Source organism: Tursiops truncatus, chromosome 18 (genome assembly GCF_011762595.2).
Source record: "Tursiops truncatus isolate mTurTru1 chromosome 18, mTurTru1.mat.Y, whole genome shotgun sequence".
Classification (NCBI taxonomy): Eukaryota; Metazoa; Chordata; class Mammalia; order Artiodactyla; family Delphinidae; genus Tursiops; species Tursiops truncatus.
In genome coordinates, this window is record NC_047051.1 from 22,232,304 (window position 1) to 22,239,131 (window position 6,828).

The following is a 6,828-nucleotide window of genomic DNA, read 5'->3' on the forward strand; positions in this document are numbered from 1 at the left end:
TGAGCATCATCACCATATGGGTGAGAAAGGCCCCTGTGACGGTGACTGGAATCACCCGTGAAGAGAAAAACCGGAACTAGAAAGAAGACCAGCACATTTCCCTTTCCCCGGAGGGACTCTACATTCTACTGGGGGAGATAAGACTTGTACACAAATAACTAGAATACAAGGAACCATGTAATAATTCCTGCCATTACAGCGACTGCATTTTCCAGGTCAAATGTGGGACCGTGTGGTCTCATCGAGGTCTGACCACAGACACAGATTTTGAAGGAGAGTTGTGTCAGAAGTCCAGTTGCCTTAGTTGTAATAGAGGTACAAACGGAAGTGCTTTTTTTTTTTTTTTTGCGGTATGTGGGCCTCTCACTGTTGTGGCCTCTCCCGCTGCGGAGCACAGGCTCCGGACGCGCAGGCTCAGCGGCCATGGCTCACGGGCCCAGCCGCTCCGCGGCATGTGGGATCTTCCCGGACCGGGGCACGAACCCGCGTCCCCCGCATCGGCAGGCGGACTCTCAACCACTGCGCCACCAGGGAAGCCCAGAAGTGCTTTTAAAGAGCAGAGTAAGCAGCCATAAAAAAGAACAAAATGCTGCCATTTGCAGTAACGTGGAAGGACTTGGAGGGCATTATGCTAAGTCAGACAGAGAATGACAAACACTGTACGATATCACTTATATGTGGAATCTAAAAAATACAACAAACTAGTGAATATAACAAAAAAGAAGCAGACTCCCAGATACAGAGAACAAACTAGCGGTTACCAGTGAGGACAGGGAAGGGGGGAGGGGAAATATAGGGGTAAGGGAGTAAAATTGTGTACAGTTTCCCGAACCTTTTATGGTTTTCCATCACGTGGAGATTTTTGAAGGGTCCAGGCCTGGTGCTTTACAGATCCTCAACGTGGATTTTCCTGATTGTTTCCTCGTGGTTAGGTTCCGGTTAGGCATTTGGGTCAGACTGGTTTTTGAGCTCCCGAGTCAGGGTCACCTGGCCTGGGCAAGGGAGCTCTTCCTGGTCAGGTACATCTCAGCCTGCCTCCAGCATCCTGAGAACAAAACAGCCTTGGTATGGCGGCCGGTGCCAGAGCTCTGCAGTCTGGATGTGACCAGGGTCCGTGGCACAGAGCAGACCGGGGGATGGTGGCTTGGAGCAGCTGTCAGGGACTTCAAAAGCCTGGAAAGAGGCTTAGAAGGGGAGTCGGGGTGCTTACCAGAGAGCAGAAGCACCCTTGAAGTGGATGCATCTGTAAAAGGTACAAGCCTCCTCTGGGGTTCCAGAAACTTGGGACTGGTGTTCTTCAGAGTGGAGATTTCTGGATTGTTGCTACGCTTCCTGATTCAGTAGTGGGGTAGAATTCAATTGTCAAGTGAATGTTAGTGGTTTATAATCTGCAAAGGAGGAGAAGGTACGACTTAGCAGATGGGAAACGAATGAATAATTGGAAGAAAGTACTAAGATTTTCATTTTCCCGAGAGAAGAAGGGACCGCTGTGGTGGAGGAAGGGCTGGAAATGTATTACAGTCAGAGATCCTAGGCGAACTTATTTTTAGGAGAATTTTTGTCATTAGAGGTTCAGGAGAAAACAGGAAAGGCGCACTTGTATTTCCTTCTAGAAGAGAGATTTCCTGTTCCTGAGATTTCCATTCACCATTTTGAGAGACATGTAGGAGGCAAAGAGCATGCCCTTCTGTGCCCACCAGGTCATCTGTCTGCCCTCCTTCCTCCTGACATTTTACCGGGAGTGCTGTGTGCATTGGTTGCTTCCCGGATTTGGAAGGAAATAGAAATGGAGACCAGGCTCGCTGGGGAACAATGAGGAGGGAATACTCGCTGTTTCGTGGAGCTGGGCCTCTCCGGGATCACCAGGGGAGGCAGAGCCGGGCTTGGCTTCTGGATTGCAGAGCCTTTTGGTCTTAAAGCAGCCCTTTGGTCCCAGACATCATTCAGGCCAGGGGGGATGTAGCTGGTGGTTTGGGTAATCATGCGTTAATTCCTAAAATCAAACCCTACCTTGCGGCCATTAAAATGGTGAACAAAATGCTTCAAAGCAGCAAATTATTTTCTGTTGAATTTATTTTTTTTAATAAAGCGATGATGCCTTCTCCTCGTAAAGCATTTTACCAATTACAAAATATTTTCACAAATCGTGTGTGGCCCTCACATCAGTTTCACAATATAGGTCAAAGGAGGAAGCAGCCCGTCCTGGAATCTGGGGCTTCTGTTAGGGCTCTCAGCCCAGGGCTCAATCCTCTGCCCTTTGCTTTCTCCTCTCAGCAGGTAGGTACCATCTAAGATGTTTGCTAAGGGAGCCGACTCCTCTAGCTTTCACCCTTCAGCCTCCTATGAGTTCTTTCTTCCACTTGGTACCAGGTCTGCATGGAGACGTGACCTCGCTCGGCACCAGGGAAAAGCCCAGGCCTCCTTGGGCAGCTGTTGACCCCGAGGGAAGAAGCCGCCTCGGAGGTTTTCCCCTCTTGTGAAACCTAAGTCCTCATGTGATGTGGGAGAGACACACCCGATCTTCTCATGAGACCGCTTGGGAGGAATGAATATGCCCCACAAATGTGGCCAATAGAACGTAGGTCCCTATTAAGGTGAGCTTCTGCCTGGCCTCTGAGCCTGGGGTGATGGATTTCAGAAGGTCAGCAGGCTGTAGACACTACCTGCCAGATTTCTGTGGGGTGTGTGCTTGTGTGTGTGTGTGTGTGTGTGTGTGTGTTTATATGTGTGTGTGTGTGTGTCCCCATCAGGCAGCTATTGGGGGGTAGCGCTCTAAGTGATCGTCCATAAGTGATAGCACATTTCCTGTGTCACGCACAGGAAAGATGTCGTGATGGGAAGACATATCCTCCTGCAATTTCAGCTAACTTTGGGGTGACTTGGTCACTTACAAGGGAGGTAGCTTCCACTGAAGTCTCTGTGAAATCCCTGAACTGGGAGGCTGGTGAGGAAAGAGCCGCAGCTCCATGGCGGGGTCCTCCTGAGGTCACACCAGGATATTTCCACAGTAAAGTGAAGTCCTGTGGCTGGCTGCTGAGAATGACACGTTAGGACCCAGCCCACCTAATTCTCCTCCGGGAGCTGAATCAAACATCATTGTCTCCGCACATGTTTACACGTTCTTGCAGAGGATGTTCTGGCGTCCCGCCCATTACAATCTGTCATCCATGAAGCTTTGTGTCCATGCCTGGAAGCAGAAAGCATATGAAATTGTACACTGGAGGAAAAACAGCACCAAATCTCAGAGGCGCATTCTCTTCAGGCTCCAGAGGAGATTGGGAAATCGAAACAACTTAGAGGTCAGTATGGTAGACCCAAAAGGCCCAGCCAATGCAGTAAAAAAAACAAAACAAGGCACAGCCATGTTCGGGGCAGTACTATTCACAAATTCACACTTGCACACTAGCCAAAAGGTGGAAGCCACTCAAATGCCCACCCGTGGACATGAATGAATAGATAAACAAAATGTACTGTGTATATATATTATTCAGCTATGAAAAGGAAGGACATTATGACATATACTACAATGTGGATGAACCTTGAAGACGTTATGCTACGTGAAACAAGCCAATCGCAAAAGGACAAATGCATATGAGCCCACTTATGTGAGGTACCGAGTGTAGTCAAACTCAGAGACAGAAAGTAGAACAGTGGTCGCCAGAGGCTGGGAGGAGGGGGAGATGGAAAGTTGTTTAATGGGAGCAGAGTTTCAGTTCTGCAAGATGAGATTCTGGAGACGTTGCACAACGATATGAGGGTACTTAACACATCTGAACGGTAGACCGAAAAATGGTTAAGATGCTCGACTTTGTTATGTGTATTTTACCACAAATAAAACAACAACAACAGAAGAAACGAACAAAAATAAGGCAAGATAAGCCCATTGTATAACAACGGAGCTTTGTTAGCTGGTTGCTTGAACTTCCTGGAGACGCAGCCACGTGTGGCTAGCCAGGGAATGGGGTCAAAAGAGGTGACGATCTCAGCTGGGAGGGAAGCTGCCCCGGGGGAGGATTTTTTGAGGAGAGAGTTGAAACGAATGTTCTCTGCCCTTTGCCTTCCTGGGAGTTCTTCCCTCCATCCATAACTTCCGGAGGAGAACTCAGTGTGAAGGTATCCGCCTCCAATCTCTGTGTTTTACTCTAAAGAGTGACAATGTCCTGGGCAGGGAACTGCTATCTCATCAAGATTCCTGGAGACTGGGGTGGGTTTATCTTTCCTTGGACACAAAGTGTGATCAGACTGGTTGGACAGATAGGGAAATGTCGCCTGGGTTGGTGGTTGATCTAACAGAATGTTTCTCAAACCAGAATCCATAGGTTCTCTATGCAAATTTTATAATTTATCGTAGTCTAACTTTTATGATATAAAAATAATTTAAAATTATACATTTAATTGAATAGTTGGAGCATCAGGACGCTCAACTTCTCACTAGTTTGCTGGCGTCATTCCAGGACCCACATTTAGGATTTTGTCATCACTCCAGGGAAGGGCAAGTGACATCTTGAAGCTTGGCACGCATGGAGGTGTAGCACCAAATTAAACTGAGGAAAGGGGTGGGAGAATTGAGTCATCCCACAGCACGGGCCTGCCACACTCAAAAATGCCAATATCATGACAACACCACCCTCGTATTTGTGCTGTGAATCAGTTTCAGCAAAACATTACTGGTGCCATGAATGTAATGTGGTTCATTTTCATTTTGTCGACCTCTGAGGTTTTGTTTCCATTTAATTTGTAAACTTCTGTTGCTTTTCAGTTATATTTGAGCTCTAACCATAAAGTGTTTATATCTGTGCTAATGTTGGTATATTTCTAAATAGCTGTATAAAAAGGTTAATTTATAAGAAGGTTAAGTTAACCCTTAGGGTCCAAGATGCTTTCTTCTCTGTAGAAGCTCCCACAGCTCCTGGCGTGAGAAGCCCGTTACATGGAAGGTCAACTGGCCCTACTTGTGTTTGATCAGACCTAGAGGGAGGTCTAACTCAGGACTTTATGAGGTCAATACGGTGACTTATTGAGGATGGACTAACTTGTGTTTAGGAGTTCTACCCATTATCTCCAACATCGATACACACAACTCTAGAATATAATTGGTAGCTTCCAGTTTGTGTCCACAAAGAACCCGGGGGCTCTGATTGCCTAGCCTCTTCTCTCAGGCTTAGTTGACTGTCTTCTCTGTTCCACACCCTTCTTGTCCTTTCTCGTTGGAAGCTAGGTTTAGCTGCTCCTTTTATTCAAGATGCTTGTTTTATGTACAGAAACTTCGAGACTTAACGTTAGTGCAGGCTCAGATTTCACCTCAAGCACCGTTCTCATCAAGCAGTTTGGCTTCCCTAGGACTGCAAACTGCTGCTTTCTTACTGTGCCGATTCCCCCAAGACGTGCTTTGCGTTCTTCTTGCTTTCACAGCTCTCCCCGTCTCTCTCTATCCAGACACACTCGGCCCCACCTTTGCTCTCTCCCTTGAGATGCAGACCCTGTCCGACAGTAGGAGGGGTTCTCTGGACAGGGAGTCACTTCCTGAGCCAAAGCCAAGTTGAAAATGGATTCCCACTTAGGAGAGGACTTGGGCACCCAGATGCTTTCTTTGAGAAACCATGAATGTTTCTGCTGTCAACAGGAGTTAGGAGCTACTTCTGGTTAACTTTCCATGACCTGCATCACGGAGGTCTCCATGTTTCATTCACTTGACAAATATTTACCAGATTCCTTCTATATGACAGTCACCGCTCCAGGTTTTGTCCATGCCAAGATGAATAAGTAGTATTTGTCCTTCATGAGCTGGTGGTCTCACTCGGGATGCCATGTGCATCTAAATAAGTTGCAGCACAAAACCAGAAATATAGATCCATGGAACAGGATAGAAAGCCCAGAGATAAACCCACACACATATGGTCACTTTATCTTTGATAAAGGAGGCAAGGATATACAATGGAGAAAAGACAGCCTGTTCAATAAGTGGTGCTGGGAAAAGTGGATAGCTACATGTAAAAGAATGAAATTAGAACAGTTCCTAACACCATACACAAAAATAAACTCAAAATGGATAAAGACCTCAAACTGTAAGGCCAGACACTATAAAACTCTTAGAGGAAAACACAGGCAGAACATTCTATGACATAAATCACAGCAAGCTCCTTTTTGACCCACCTCCTAGAGAAATGGAAATAAAAACTAAAATAAACAAATGGGACCTAATGAAACTTCAAAGCTTTTGCACAGCAAAGGAAACCATAAACAAGGTGAAAAGACAACCTTCAGAATGGGAGAAAATATTTGCAAATGAGACAACTGACAAAGGATTAATCTCCAAAATTTACACGCAGATCATGCAGCTCAGTATCAAAAAAACAAACAACCCAAACCAAAAATGGGCAGAAGACCTAAATAGACATTTCTCCAAAGAAGATATACAGACTGCCAACAAACACATGAAAGAATGCTCAACATCACTAATCACTAGAGAAATGCAAAACAAAACTACAATGAGATATCATCTCACACCAGTCAGAATGGGCATCATCAAAAAATCTACAAACAATAAATGCTGGAGAGGGTGTGGAGAAAAGGGAACCCTCTTGCACTGTGGGAATGTAAATTGATACAGCCACTATGGAGAACAGTATGGAAGTTCCTTAAAAAACTAAAAATAGAACTACCATACAATCCAGCAATCCCACTACTGGGCATATACCCTGAGAAAACCATAATTCAAAAAGACTCATGTACCACAATGTTCACTGCAGCTCTATTTACAGTAGCCAGGACATGGAAGCAACCTAAGTGTCCACTGACAGATGAATGGGTAAAGAAGATGTGGCACAT

At 45.8% G+C, this 6,828-nt stretch overlaps 1 long non-coding RNA gene across 1 annotated transcript; it reads right to left on the minus strand.

The window, feature by feature from the left end:
• Positions 1-342: 342 nt before the first annotated feature.
• Positions 343-6,500, minus strand: LOC117308854 (uncharacterized). Its single transcript, XR_004523108.2, has 3 exons — positions 2,892-6,500; positions 1,211-1,388; positions 343-1,045 (listed from the first exon to the last, which is right to left on the minus strand). It is a non-coding gene; the product is annotated as an uncharacterized lncRNA (long non-coding RNA).
• Positions 6,501-6,828: the final 328 nt, after the last annotated feature.